The following is a 16,348-nucleotide window of genomic DNA, read 5'->3' as shown; positions in this document are numbered from 1 at the left end:
AGACGCTTCAATTCCATCTGGGATCAAGTCCAGGTGGGAGACATAGATATTTGCAAGATACATACGGATCTGAATGTAGCAGACCCATTGACTAAGCCTCTTCCACGAGCAAAACATGATCATCACCAAGGCTCCATGGGTGTTAGAATCATTACTGTGTAATCTAGATTATTGACACTAGTGCAAGTGGGAGACTGAAGGAAATATGCCCTAGAGGCAATAATAAAGTTATTATTTATTTCCTTATATCATGATAAATGTTTATTATTCATGCTAGAATTGTATTAAACGGAAACATAATACATGTGTGAATACATAGACAAACAAAGTGTCACTAGTATGCCTCTACTTGACTAGCTCGTTAATCAAAGATGGTTATGTTTCCTAACCATGGACAAAGAGTTGTTATTTGATTAACGGGATCACATCATTGGATGAATGATCTCATTGACATGACCCATTCCATTAGCTTAGCACCCGATCGTTAGTATGTTGCTATTGCTTTCTTCATGACTTATACATGTTCCTATGACTATGAGATTATGCAACTCCCGTTTGCCGGAGGAACGCTTTTTGTGCTACCAAACGTCACAACGTAACTGGGTGATTATAAAGGTGCTCTACAGGTGTCTCCAAAGGTACATGTTGGGTTGGCGTATTTCGAGATTAGGATTTGTCACTCCGATTGTCGGAGAGGTATCTCTGGGCCCTCTCGGTAATGCACATCACATAAGCCTTGCAAGCATTGCAACTAATGAATTAGTTGTGAGATGATGTATTACAGAATGAGTAAAGGGACTTGCCGGTAATGAGATTGAACTAGGTATTGAGATACCGACGATCGAATCTCGGGTAAGTAACATACCGATGACAAAGGGAACAACGTATGTTGTTATGCGGTCTGACCGATAAAGATCTTCGTAGAATATGTGGGAGCCAATATGAGCATCCAGGTTCCGCTATTGGTTATTGACCAGAGACGTGTCTCGGTCATGTCTACATTGTTCTCGAACCCGTAGGGTCTGCACGCTTAAGGTTTCGATGACAGTTATATTATGAGTTTATGTATTTTGATGTACCGAAGTTTGTTTGGAGTCCCGGATGTGATCACGGACATGACGAGGAGTCTCGAAATGGTCGAGACATAAAGATTGATATATTGGAAGCCTATATTTGGATATCGGAAGTGTTCCGGGTGAAATCGGCATTTTACCGGAGTACCGGGAGGTTACGGGAACCCCCCGGGAGGTATATGGGCCTTAGTGGGCTTTAGTGGAAGAGAGGAGAGGTGGCCAGGGCTGGGCCGCATGCCCCTCCCCCTAGTCCGAATAGGACAAGGAGAGGGGGACGGCGCCCCCTTCCTTCTCTCTCTCCTCTTTCCCTCCTCCCGAATCCTATTCCAACTAGGAAAGGGGGGGAATCCTACTCCCGGAGGGAGTAGGACTCCTCCTGGCGCGCCCTCTCCTGGCCGGCCGCACCCCCCCTTTGATCCTTTATATACGGAGGCAGAGGGCACCCCTAGACACAAGTTGATCCACGTGATCATATTCTTAGCCGTGTGCGGTGCCCCCTTCCACGATAGTCCTCGATAATATTTAGCGGTGCTTAGGCGAAGCCCTGCGATGGTAGTACATCAAGATCGTCACCACGCCGTTGTGCTGATGGAACTCTTCCCCGACACTTTGCTGGATCGGAGTCCGGGGATCGTCATCGAGCTGAACGTGTGCTAGAACTCGGAGGTGCCGTAGTTTCGGTGCTTGATCGGTCGGGCCGTGAAGACGTACGACTACATCAACCACGTTGTGCTAACGCTTCCGTTGTCGATCTACAAGGGTACATAGATCACACTCTCCCCTCTCGTTGCTATGCATCACCATGATCTTGCATGTGCGTAGGATTTTTTTTGAAATTACTACGTTCCACAACACTTCGTGACTGGGTTTCCAAAGTCCAAGCGTGACAATGATGCTATATTCGTTGTCATCGACAAACTCACCAAAGTGGCTCACTTTCTGCCTATCAAGGAGTCTATCACTGCAGCTCAATTGGCGGAACTCTATACCGTGGTAATGACTCTCTGCACGGTATTCCACAAGTGATCTCTTCAGACCGTGGCAGCATCTTTACCTCCAAGTTTTGGGATTCTTTTCAGAAGGCCATGGGCACCAACATCCGCTTCAGCACAACTTTCCATCCTCAAACTAGCGGGCAAGTCGAGCGTGTCAACCAGATTCTTGAAGATATGCTCAGGGCTTGTGTGATCTCCTTCGGCATGAAGTGGGAGGATTGTCTTCCATATGCTGAATTCTCCTACAACAACAGTTTTCAAGCAAGTTCGGGCAAGGCCCCATTTGAAATTCTGTATGGCAGGAAGTGCCGTACCCCTCTCAACTGGTCCGAAACCGGTGAACGTCAGCTTTTGGGTAATGACTTAATCACAGAGGCAGAGGAAATGTGCAAAGTCATTCGAGATAACCTCAAAGCAGCCCAATCCCGCTAGAAGAGCTACTACGACAGTAAGCATCGTGATTTGGCTTTCGAGATCGGAGATCATGTTTACCTTCGCGTCTCTCCAATGAAAGGTACTTGTCGCTTCGGTATCAAAGGGAAGCTTGCCCCCAGATATGTGGGACCTTTCAAGATTGCCAGCAAGAGAGGCGACCTCGCCTATCAACTCGAGCTTCCTTCAAACTTTGCAAATGTTCATGATGTGTTCAATGTCTCTCAGCTCTGAAAGTGCTTCAAGACTCCTGACCACACCGTCAACTTCGAGGACATTGAGCTCCAAGAAGATCTCTCCTGTCGTGAGCACCCCATGGCTATTCTTGAAGAGACTGAACGCAAGACTCGCAACAAGTCAATCAAATTCCTCAAAGTCAAGTGGTCACACCATTCCGACCATGAAGCTACCTGGGAACGCGAGGATCACCTCCGTTCTGAGTACCCGGCGTTCTTTCAGTCCTAGATCTCGGGACGAGATCCTTTCGTAGTGGTGGAGTGTTGTAACACCCCGGATATGATTTACCCAATATGTATTCCAACTCTTGCCGTTCCCGGCGTTAAGTTATTTTATTTTCTCGGATTCGGGTTTTGTCTCCGTGTGTTGTTATCGTTGTCATGCATCTCATATCATGTCATCATGTGCATTGCATTTGCATACGTGTTCATCTCATGCATTCGAGCATTTTCCCCGTTGTCCGTTTTGCATTCCGGCGCTTCGTTCTCCTCCGGTGGTCAATTCTACCTTTCTTTCGTGTATGGGGATTAAACATTTTTGGATTGGACCGAGACTTGCCAAGCGGCCTTGGTTTACTACTGGTAGACCGCCTGTCAAGTTTCGTACCATTTGGACTTCGTTTGATACTCCAACGGTCAACCGAGGGACCGAAAAGGCCTCGTGTGTGTTGCAGCCCAACACCCCTCCAATTTGGCCCAAAACCCACCAAAATCCTCTCCATCATCTAGAGCGTTCGATCACGATCGCGTGGCCGAAAACCGCACCTCATTTGGACTCTCCTAGCTCCCTCTACCTCTATATAAAGACCCCTCCTCCAAATTCGCGGATCCCCTCTCCGAAACCCTAGATTCCAACCACCGCCGCCGCCGGACGTGTCCGGACGGAGCCGGACAACGTCCGCCCGCCACCGCCGCCCAACCACATCCCGCCACATGGCGGGGAGCCGCCCGTTCCGCCGCCGGCCCGGGGAGCCCGCTTCCGGCCCCCGCGAGCCCATCGCCTCTGCCGCCACTCGCCCGAGCCCTCTCCCTCGTCGCGCCGCCCGCCTCCTCCTCGCCGGCACCGGGCCCCGCTGCCCTGCTCCGGCCTCGCCGGCGACCGCCGTGTCCGCCGCCCGGGGCGCTGCTCCGTCCCGCTCCGCCCTCCGACGACTGCGCCTCGCCGCCGCCTCGCCATGACCTCGGCGGCGTCCTCTCCTCCGGCCGGTGGATCCATCTCCGGCCAACTCCGGCGTCAAGTCCGACTCCGGCCACCGTCGGTTACTATTCCGGCGAAGTCCTCGGTTCACGCGCTGGATCCAGATCTGGACGTTTAAGGTGACTTTTGCCCCGAAACCCTAGTTCATTTGCTCCTGTTCATCGCATCATAACTCCTCATCCGTAGCTCTGTTTTGGGCATATAACATATCAAAATGTTCATCTCAGAGAGTACATCATTTAACTCCATTGCGTAATTTTCATTTGAGTTCATCTTGATGCTCGAAATGCTGGTAGAAGAGTGCTACTTGAGACAATTGTCAGATCTGCCGCTCCATTTAGATATTTGTCATTTTTGCCATGATTAATGTGTGCATGATATGCCCATGAGCTCTACATATGTTTTATTAAGGGTTTTGCCATCTTTCCAGAGGTGCAACCCATGTATTTTTGTGATGTGTGTGGTGACTAGCACGAGCTTGCAAAGTGAGGCACTTGGTAATGCTGATTTCAGGGACTTAGCATTTCCACTAAGTCCTTGAGCTGTTTATCTCATGATGCCATATGTTCATGTTGTTTCCTAGTGATCCATGCCTCTTTTGAGGATGATCAGTAAGGATGTTTTGTTAATCTTGTAGTGCTCTATCCATCCATGTCTTTGTTTGCAATTATGGAGCACCCTAGCTTGAGTCAATCGAGCTCTACTTTTGCTACTTCATGAATCTGGGCAGATTGTCTACTTGTTAGCGATTTTGCCAAGGATGTTGTAGTTGATCCGTGCATGCTATGCTATTGTTCTTGCCATGTCTAGCTTGAATTTTGTATATTCTTGATGGATGTATGCTTATCTTGTCATGACTTGCCCCGTAGTGAGTGCATCGAGCTCGTAAACATGCCTACTTGATATCTGTTTTCAGCATGCTCCCGTTTTCACTAAGTCTGAGAACTGATTATGTTTTTGCCATGTTCACATGCTTGCAATTGTATTTTCTGATCCCTTTTGGCTCAAGGTCACTAAGGGACTTTTGTTAAGCTCTTTGAGTAGCTCCATGCCATTTTTTACTTTGCCATGTTCAGGTCCTGTAGCATATAGTTTTGTTGCTCCGAAGAGTGCTATCTGATCTGAAATTCCAGACAAGTGTTAATTTCACTAAGTCTGAGATCTATTTACCATATGCATTTTTGCCATGCTTGTTTGAACCTGTTTATGGATGAATTGGCCGTAGCTCAGTGCTAGACTTTTGTTAAGCATCATGAATGCATCCCTGCCATGAATTTTTATGCCATGTTTGAGTGCTGTAGCATGTTCATCTCGTTGCATTTAGATGGCTACTTGCTGTAAATCGCAAAACATGGTCACATTTGAATTGCTTGCCATTTCCAAACCGTAACTCCGATTCCGGCGTTCTTTATATCGTTTTCAAGCGATTTCATCTCATCTTTCCAGTGGCACACTTGGAATTCCAAGTTGAGGCCAGGTTCTTGCATCCCTTATCAAATCTTGCATATGCATCCCGTGTCGCATCCCGCATAGCATATCATCCTTGCATCATATTGTTTGATCTTTGCACGTGGTTGATTGTGTTCCGTTTGCTTGTTTGTCTTGTTTGGGTAGAGCCGGGAGACGAGTTCGCTAACGAGGAGCCCGTTGAGTTTGCTTTCGAGGATCCAGTCAACTCTGACAACTTTGCAGGCAAGATGATCATACCCTCGAAATCACTACTATCTTTGCTTTGCTAGATGCTCGCTCTTTTGCTATGCCAATGCTACGATGCCTACCACTTGCTTTCAAGACTCCCAAATTGCCATGTCAAACCTCTAACCCACCATGTCCTAGCAAACCGTTGATTGGCTATGTTACCGCTTTGCTCAGCCCCTCTTATAGCGTTGCTAGTTGTAGGTGAAGATTGGAGACCGTTCCTTGTTGGAACACTATTTACTTGTTGGGATATCATTATATTATCTTGTTATCTTAATGCATCTATATACTTGGTAAAGGGTGGAAGGCTCGGCCTCTCGCCTAGTGTTTTGTTCCACTCTTGCCGCCCTAGTTTCCGTCATATCGGTGTTATGTTCCCGGATTTTTGCGTTCCTTACGCGGTTGGGTTATAATGGGAACCCCTTGATAGTTCGCCTTGATTAAAGCTTTTCCAGCAATGCCCAACCTTGGTTTTACCATTTGCCACCTAGCCTCTTTTCCCTTGGGTTTCCGGAGCCTGAGGGTCATCTTATTTTAGCCCCCCCGGGCCAGTGCTCCTCTGAGTGTTGGTCCAAACTAGAGTCCTGTGCAGCGCCCCCTCAGGGAAACTCGAGGTTTGGTTTTAGTTGTATGGAGAGCTCATCTGAGTGTGCCCTGAGAACGAGATATGTGCAGCTCCTATCGGGATTTGTCGCCACATTCGGGCGGTGTTGCTGGTTTTGTTTTAACCTGTCGAAGTGTCTTGAAGGACCGAGGTACCGAGTTTGATCGGAACATCTCGGGAGGAGGTCTATTCCTTCGTTGACCGTGAGAGCTTGTCATGGGCTAAGTTGGGACTCCCCTGCAGGGATTTGAACTTTCGAAAGCCGTGCCCGCGGTTATGGGCAGATGGGAATTTGTTAATGTCCGGTTGTAGATAACTTGAACCTTAACTTAATTAAAATGAATCAACTGAGTGTGTTACCGTGATGGCCTCTTCTCGGTGGAGTCCGGGAAGTGGACACTGTTGGGTTTCGTAGTAATTTCAAAAATTTCCTACGCACACGCAAGATCATGTGATGCATAGCAACGAGAGGGGAGAGTGTTGTCTACGTACCCACGCAGACCGACTGCGGAAGCGTTGACACGACGTAGAGGAAGTAGTCGTATGTCTTCACGATCCAACCGATCAAGCACCGAAACTACGGCACCTCCGAGTTCGAGCACACGTTCAGCTCGATGACGATCCCCGGACTCTGATCCAGCAAAGTGTCGGGGAAGAGTTCCGTCAGCACAACGGCGTGGTGACGATCTTGATGCACTACAGCAGCAGGGCTTCGCCTAAACTCCGCTACAGTATTATCGAGGATTATGGTGGCTGGGGGCACCGCACACGGCTAAGGATTAGACCACATGGATCAACTTCTGTGTTTCTGGGGTGCCTCTGCCTCAGTATATAAAGGAGCCAAGGGGGAGGGGGCCGCCGGCCAGGAGGTGGGCGCAGGAGGAGTCCTACTCCTTCCGGGAGTAGGACTCCCCCCCAATCCTAGTTGGACTAGGATTCCCCAAGGGGGAAAGAGGGAGAGGGGGGCCGGCCACCTCTCCTAGTCCTAATAGGACTAGGGGAGGGGGGAGGCACGCGGCCACCTTGGGCTGCCCCTTTCTCCTTTCCACTAAAGCCCATTAAGGCCCATGTGGCTCCCGGGGGGTTCCGGTAACCTCCCGGTACTCCGGTAAAATCTCGATTTCACCCGGAACACTTCCGATGTCCAAATATAGGCTTCCAATATATCAATCTTTATGTCTTGACCATTTCGAGACTCCTCGTCATGTCCATGATCACATCAGGGACTCCGAACAACCTTTGGTACATCAAAATGCAAAAACTCATAATATAACTATCATCGTAACCTTAAGCGTGCGGACCCTACGGGTTCGAGAACAATGTAGACATGACCGAGACACGTCTCCGGTCAATAACCAATAGCGGGACCTGGATGCCCATATTGGCTCCTACATATTCTACGAAGATCTTTATCGGTCAGACCGCATAACAACATACGTTGTTCCCTTTGTCATCGGTATGTTACTTGCCCGAGATTCGATCGTCAGTATTCCAATACCTAGTTCAATCTCGTTACCGGAGAGTCTCTTTACTCGTTCTGTAATACATCATTCCGCAACTAACTCATTTAGTTGTAATGCTTGCAAGGCTTAAGTGATGTGCATTACCGAGAGGGCCCAGAGATACCTCTCCGACAATCGGAGTGACAAAACCTAATCTCGAAATACGCCAACCCAACATGTACCTTTGGAGACACCTGTAGTACTCCTTTATAATCACCCAGTTACGTTGTGACGTTTGGTAGTACCCAAAGTGTTCCTCCGGTAAATGGGAGTTGCATAATCTCATAGTTATAGGAACATGTATAAGTCATGAAGAAAGCAATAGCAACATACTAAATGATCGGGTGCTAAGCTAATGGAATGGGTCATGCCAATCAGATCATTCAACTAATGATGTGATCCCGTTAATCAAATAACAACTCATTGTTCATGGTTAGGAAACATAACCATCTTTGATTAACGAGCTAGTTAAGTAGAGGCATACTAGTGACACTTTGTTTGTCTATGTATTCACACATGTATTATGTTTCCGGTTAATACAATTCTAGCATGAATAATAAACATTTATCATGAAATAAGGAAATAAATAATAACTTTATTATTGCCTCTAGGGCATATTTCCTTCAGTCTCCCACTTGCACTAGAGTCAATAATCTAGTTCACATCGCCATGTGATTTGACAGCAATAGTTCACATCACCATGTGATTAACACCCATAGTTCACATCGATATGTGATCAACACCCCAAAAGGGTTTACTAGAGTCAGTAATCTAGTTCACATCGCTATGTGATTAACACCCAAAGAGTACTAAGGTGTGAACATGTTTTGCTTGTGAGATAATTTTGGTCAACGGGTCTGCCACATTCAGATCTGTAAGTATTTTGCGAGTTTCTATGTCAACAATGCTCTGCACGGAGCTACTCTAGCTTATTGCTCCCACTTTCAATATGTATCTAGATCGAGACTTAGAGTCATCCAGATCTGTGTCAAAACTTGCATCAACGTAACCTTTTACGACGAACCTTTTTGTCACCTCCATAATTGAGAAATATTTCCTTATTCCACTAAGGATAATTTTTGACCGCTGTCCAGTGATCTACTCTTAGATCACTATTGTACTCCCTTGCTTAACACAGTGTAGGTGTATACAATAGATCTGGTACACAGCATGGCATACTTTATAGAACCTATGGCTGAGGCATAGGGAATGACTTTCATTCTCTTTCTATCTTCTGCCGTGGTCGGGCTTTGAGTCTTACTCAATTTCACACCTTGCAACACAGGCAAGAACTCTTTCTTTGACTGTTCCATTTTGAACTACTTCAAAATCTTGTCAAGGTATGTACTCGTTGAAAAACTTATCAAGCGTCTTGATCTATCTCTATAGATCTTGATGCTCAATATGTAAGCAGCTTTACCGAGGTCTTTCTTTGAAAAACTCCTTTCAAATATTCCTTTATGCTTTCCAAAAAATTATACATTATTTCCGATCAACAATATGTTGTTCACATATACTTATCAGAAATGTTCAAGTGCTCCCACTCACTTTCTTGTAAATACAGGCTTCACTGTAAGTCTGTATAAAACTATATGCTTTGATCAACTTATCAAAGCGTATATTCCAACTCCGAGATGCTTGCACCAGTCCATAGATGGATCGTTGGAGCTTGCATATTTTGTTAACACCTTTAGGATTGACAAAACCTTCTGGTTGCATCATATACAACTCTTCTTTAAGAAATCCATTAAGGAATCCAGTTTTGTTTATCCATTTGCCAGATTTCAGAAAATGCAGCAATTGCTAACATGATTCGGACAGATTTAAGCATATATACGAGTGAAAAAAATCTCATCGTAGTCAACACCTTGAACTTGTCGAAAACCTTTTGCGACAATTCTAGCTTTGTAGATAGTAACACTACTATCAGCGTCCGTCTTCCTCTTGAAGATCCATTTATTCTCAATTGCTTGCCGATCATCGGGCAAGTCAACCAAAGTCCATACTTTGTTCTTATACATGGATCCCATCTCAGATTTCATGGCTTCAAGCCATTTTGCGGAATCTGGGCTCACCATTGCTTCTTCATAGTTCATAGGTTCATCATGATCTAGTAGCATGACTTCCAGAACAGGATTACCGTACCACTCTGGCGCGGATCTCACTCTGGTTGATCTACGAGGTTCAGTAGTATCTTGATCTGAAGTTTCATGATCATTATCATTAACTTCCTCACTAACTGGTGTAGGTGTCACTGAAATAGTTTTCTGTGATGTACTACTTTCCAGTAAGGGAGCAGGTACAGTTACCTCGTCAAGTTCTACTTTCCTCCCACTCACTTCTTTCGAGAGAAACTCCTTCTCTAGAAAAACTCCGAATTTAGCAACAAAAAGTCTTGCCTTCGGATTTGTGATAGAAGGTGTACCCAACAGTCTCCTTTGGGTATCCTATGAAGACATACTTCTCCGATTTGGGTTTGAGCTTATTATGTTGAAACTTTTTCACATAAGCATCGCAGTCCCAAACTTTAAGAAACGACAACTTTGGTTTCTTGCCAAACCACAGTTCAGATTGTGTTGTCTCAACGGACTTAGATGGTGCCCTATTTCACGTGAATGCAGCTGTCTCTAATGCATAACCCCAAAACGATAGTGGTAGATCGGTAAGAGACATCATAGATTGCACTATATCCAATAAAGTACGGTTATGACGTTCGGACACACCATTATGCTGTGGTGTTCCATATGGCATGAGTTTGTGAAACTATTCCACATTGTTTTAATTGAAGACTAAACTCGTAACTCAAATATTTGTCTCCGTGATCAGATCGTAGAAACTTTATTTTCTTGTCACGATGATTTTCCACTTCACTCTGAAATTCTTTGAACTTTTCAAATGTTTCATACTTATGTTTCATCAAGTAGATATACCCATATCTGCTCAAATCATCTGTGAAGTTCAGAAAATAACGATACTTGCCGTGAGCCTTAACATCCATCGGACCGCATACATCAGTATGTATTATTTCCAATAAGTCAGTTGCTCGCTCCGGAGAACGGAGTCTTAGTCATCTTGCCCAAGAGTCATGGTTCGCAAGCATCAAGTGATTCATAATCAAGTGATTCCAAAATCCCATCAGCATGGAGTTTCTTCATGCGCTTTACACCAATATGACCTAAACGGCAGTGCTACAAATAAGTTGCACTATCATTATTAACTTTGCATCTTTTGGTTTCAATATTATGATTATGTGTATCACTACGATCGAGATCCAACGAACTATTTTCATTGGGTGTGTAACCATATAAGGTTTTATTCATGTAAACAGAACAACAATTTAGTCTCTTACTTAAATGAATAACCGTATTACAATAAACATGATCAAATCATATTCATGCTCAACGCAAACACCAAATAACACTTATTCAGGTTCAACACTAATCCCGAAAGTATATGGGAGTGTGTGATGATGATCATATCAATCTTGGAATTACTTCCAACACACATCGTCACTTCACCCTTAACTAGTCTCTGTTTATTCTGCAACTCCCGTTTCGAGTTACTAATCTTAGCAACTGAACTAGTATCAAATACTGAGGGGTTGCTATAAACACTAGTAAAGTACACATCAATAACATGTATATCAAATATACTTATGTTCACTTTGCCATCCTTCTTATCTGCCAATCACTTGGGGTAGTTCCGCTTCCAGTGACCAGTCCCTTTGCAGTAGAAACACTTAGTCTCAGGCTTAGGACCAAACTTGGGCTTCTTCACTTGAGCAACAACTTGCTTGCCGTTCTTCTTGAAGTTCCCCTTCTTCCCTTTGCCCTTTTCTTGAAACTAGTGGTCTTGTTAACCATCAACACTTGATGTTTTTTCTTGATTTCTACCTTCGTCAATTTCAGCATCACGAAGAGCTTGGAAATTATTTTTTTCATCCCTTGCATATTATAGTTCATCACGAAGTTCTACTAACTTGATGATGGTGACTAGAGAATTCTGTCAATCACTATCTTATCTGGAAGATTAACTCCCACTTGATTCAAGCGATTGTAGTACTCAGACAATCTGAGCACATTCTCACTAGTTGAGCGATTCTCCTCCATCTTTTAGCTATAGAACTTGTTGGAGACTTCATATCTCTCAACTCGGGTATTTGCTTGAAATATTAACTTCAACTCCTGGAACATCTCATATGGTCCATGACGTTCAAAACGTCTTTGAAGTCCCGATTCTAAGCCATTAAGCATGGTGCACTAAACTATCAAGTAGTCATCATACTAAGCTAGCCAAACGTTCATAACGTCTGCATCTGCTCCTGCAATAGGTCTGTCACCTAGTAGTGCATCAAGGACATAATTCTTCTGTGCAGCAATGAGGATAAACCTCAGATCACAGATCCAATCTGCATCATTGCTACTAACATCTTTCAACACAATTTTCTCTAGGAACATATCAAAATAAACACAGGGAAGCAACAACGCGAGCTATTGATCTATAACATAATTTGCAAAATACTACCAGGACTAAGTTCATGATAAATTTAAGTTCAATTTAATCATATTACTTAAGAACTCCCACTTAGATAGACATCCCTCTAATCCTCTAAGTGATTACGTGATCCAAATCAACTAAACCATAACCGATCATCACGTGAGATGGAGTAGTTTCATTGGTGAACATCACTATGTTGATCATATCTACTATATGATTCACGCTCGACCTTTCGGTCTCCGTGTTCCGAGGCCATATCTGTATATGCTTGGCTCGTCAAGTATAACCTGAGTATTCCGCGTGTGCAACTGTTTTGCACCCGTTGTATTTGAACGTAGAACCTATCACACCCGATCATCACGTGGTGTCTCAGCACGAAGAACTTTCGCAACGGTGCATACTCAGGGAGAACACTTCTTGATAATTTAGTGAGAGATCATCTTATAATGCTACCGTCAATCAAAGCAAGATAAGATGCATAAAAGGATAAACATCACATGCAATCAATATAAGTGATATGATATGGCCATCATCATCTTGTGCTTGTGATCTCCATCTCCGAAGCACCGTCGTGATCACCATCGTCACCGGCGTGACACCTTGATCTCCATCGTAGCATCGTTGTCGTCTCGCCAAGCTTGTGCTTCCACGACTATCACTACCGCTTACTAATAAAGTAAAGCATTACATCGCGATTTCATTGCATACAATAAAACGACAACCATAAGGCTCCTGCCAGTTGCCGATAACTCGGTTACAAAACATGATCATCTCATACAATAAAATTCAGCATCATGTCTTGACCATATCACATCACAACATGCCCTGCAAAAACAAGTTAGACGTCTTCTACTTTGTTGTTGCAAGTTTTACGTGGCTGCTACGGGCTTAAGCAAGAACCAATCTCACCTACGTATCAAAACCACAACGATAGTTTGTCAAATAGACTCCGTTTTAACCTTCGCAAGGACCGGGCGTAGCCATACTTGGTTCAACTAAAGTTGGAGAGACATTCGCCTGCAAGCCACCTATGTGCAAAGCACGTCGGGGGAACCGGTCTCGCGTAAGCGTACGCGTAATGTTGGTCCGGGTCGTCTCGTCCAACAATGCCGCCGAACCAAAGTATGACATGCTGGTAGGCAGTATGACTTATATCACCCACAACTCACTTGTGTTCTACTCGTGCATATAACATCAACATAAATAACCTAGGCTCGGATGCCACTGTTGGGTTTCGTAGTAATTTCAAAAATTTCCTACGCACACGCAAGATCATGTGATGCATAGCAACGAGAGGGGAGAGTGTTGCCTACGTACCCACGCAGACTGACTGCGGAAGCGTTGACACGACGTAGAGGAAGTAGTCGTATGTCTTCACGATCCAACCGATCAAGCACCGAAACTACGACACCTCCGAGTTCGAGCACACGTTCAGCTCGATGACGATCCCTGGACTCCGATCCAGCAAAGTGTCGGGGAAGAGTTCCGTCAGCACAATGGTGTGGTGACGATCTTGATGCACTACAGCAGCAGGGCTTCGCCTAAACTCCGCTACAGTATTATCGAGGATTATGGTGGCTGGGGGCACCGCAACGGCTAAGGAATAGACCACGTGGATCAACTTCTGTGTTTCTGGGGTGCCTCTGCCTCAGTATATAAAGGAGCCAAGGGGGAGGGGGCCGCCGGCCAAGAGGTGGGCGCAGGAGGAGTCCTACTCCTTCCGGGAGTAGGACTCCCCCCCAATCCTAGTTGGACTAGGATTCCCCGAGGGGGAAAGAGGGTGAGGGGGCCGGCCACCTCTCCTAGTCCTAATAGGACTAGGGGAGGGGGGAGGCGCGCGGACACCTTGGGCTGCCCCTTTCTCCTTTCCACTAAAGCCCATTAAGGCCCATATGGCTCCCGGGGGGTTCCGGTAACCTCTCGGTACTCTGGTAAAATCCCGATTTCACCCGGAACACTTCCGATGTCCAAATATAGGCTTCCAATATATCAATCTTTATGTCTCGACCATTTCGAGACTCCTCGTCATGTCCGTGATCACATCCGGGACTCCGAACAACCTTCGGTACATCAAAATGCAAAAACTCATAATATAACTGTCATCGTAACCTTAAGCGTGCGGACCCTACGGGTTCGAGAACAATGTAGACATGACCGAGACACGTCTCCGGTTAATAACCAATAGCGGGACCTGGATGCACATATTGGCTCCTACATATTCTACGAAGATCTTTATCGGTCAGACCGCATAACAACATACGTTGTTCCCTTTGTCATCGGTATGTTACTTGCCCGAGATTCGATCGTCGGTATTCCAATACCTAGTTCAATCTCGTTACCGGCAAGTCTCTTTACTCGTTCTGTAATACATCATTTCGCAACTAACTCATTTAGTTGTAATGCTTGCAAGGCTTAAGTGATGTGCATTACCGAGAGGGCCCAGAGATACCTCTCCGACAATCGGAGTGACAAAACCTAATCTCGAAATACGCCAACCCAACATGTACCTTTGGAGACACCTGTAGTACTCCTTTATAATCACCCAGTTATGTTGTGACGTTTGGTAGTACCCAAAGTGTTCCTCCGGTAAACGGGAGTTGCATAATCTCATAGTTATAGGAACATGTATAAGTCATGAAGAAAGCAATAGCAACATACTAAACGATCGGGTGCTAAGCTAATGGAATGGGTCATGTCAATCAGATCATTCAACTAATGATGTGATCTCGTTAATCAAATAACAACTCATTGTTCATGGTTAGGAAACATAACCATCTTTGATTAACGAGCTAGTCAAGTAGAGGCATACTAGTGACACTTTGTTTGTCTATGTATTCACACATGTATTATGTTTCTGGTTAATACAATTCTAGCATGAATAATAAACATTTATCATGAAATAAGGAAATAAATAATAACTTTATTATTGCCTCTAGGGCATATTTCCTTCAGACACGGTGTTGGAGTAATGTTTGCGCAGGTTGCTCTCTAGTTTCTCGCTCGCGCTTTGCCTCCTCTTCTCGCTCTCTTTTGCGAACAGGATAGCCACCATATATGCTAGTCGCTTGCTGCAACTCCACATACTTACCTTGCCATATCTTTTAAGCTTAAATAGTCTTGATCGCGAGGGTGCGAGATTGCTGAGTCCCTGTGGCTCACAGATTACTATTACACCAGATGTAGGGCCTGATGATTCCGCTCCAGGTGATGCGCTTGAGCTCAAGTGGGAGTTTGACGAGGACTCTCAACGTTACTATGTTTCTTTCCCTGATGATCAGTAGTGGTGCCCAGTTGGGGGTGATCGGGACCGTGTCGCATGTTGGGTTATCTTTTATTTTGGCGCCATAGTCGGGCCATGAGTGTTTGGATGATGTAATGTTATTTATGTACCTTGATTGACGTGGCGAGTGTAAGCCAACTATGTTATCTCCCCTTTTATTATCTATATATTACATGGGATGTTGTGAAGATTGCCTAACTTGCGACATTTGCCTTCAATGCGATTATGTCTCTAAGTCGTGCCTCGACACGTGGGAGCTATAGTCGCATCGAGGGTGTTACAACACACCTCCTATGCCATTACCACTAGCATCGCAATGAATTTCAAAAGGCTTGTCGAAGTTGGGTAAAGCAAGCACGGGAGCATGAGTAAGCAAATTCTTAAGCTCATTGAATGCGGTATCTTGGGATGGTCCCCAAACAAAAGGCGCATTCTTCTTGCTCAAAGCATGCAAAGGCGAAGCAATGGTGCTAAAATCCTTCACAAAGCGACGATAGAAACCCGCAAGGCCAAGAAAACTACGCACTTGATGCAAGTTGGTTGGTTGCGGCCAAGTCTTAATAGCATTAATCTTGGACTCATCAACATGAACACCCTTAGAAGAAACAACAAAACCCAAGCAAACGAGCTTATTAACACCAAAAAGGCATTTCTCCATATTAGCATAGAGGCGCTCTTTTCTAAGAGTTTGCAAAACGGTGCGGACATGGGTGACATGCTCTTTGATAGATTTGCTAAACACAAGGATATCATCAAAGTAGACCACAACAAATATACCAATGTAAGGGCGAAAGGCATGATTCATGAGGCGCATAAAAGTGCCCGGTGCTTCC

Source organism: Triticum dicoccoides, chromosome 6A (assembly GCF_002162155.2).
Source record: "Triticum dicoccoides isolate Atlit2015 ecotype Zavitan chromosome 6A, WEW_v2.0, whole genome shotgun sequence".
Taxonomy (NCBI): Eukaryota; Viridiplantae; Streptophyta; class Magnoliopsida; order Poales; family Poaceae; genus Triticum; species Triticum dicoccoides.
This window is presented reverse-complemented; position numbering follows the sequence as displayed.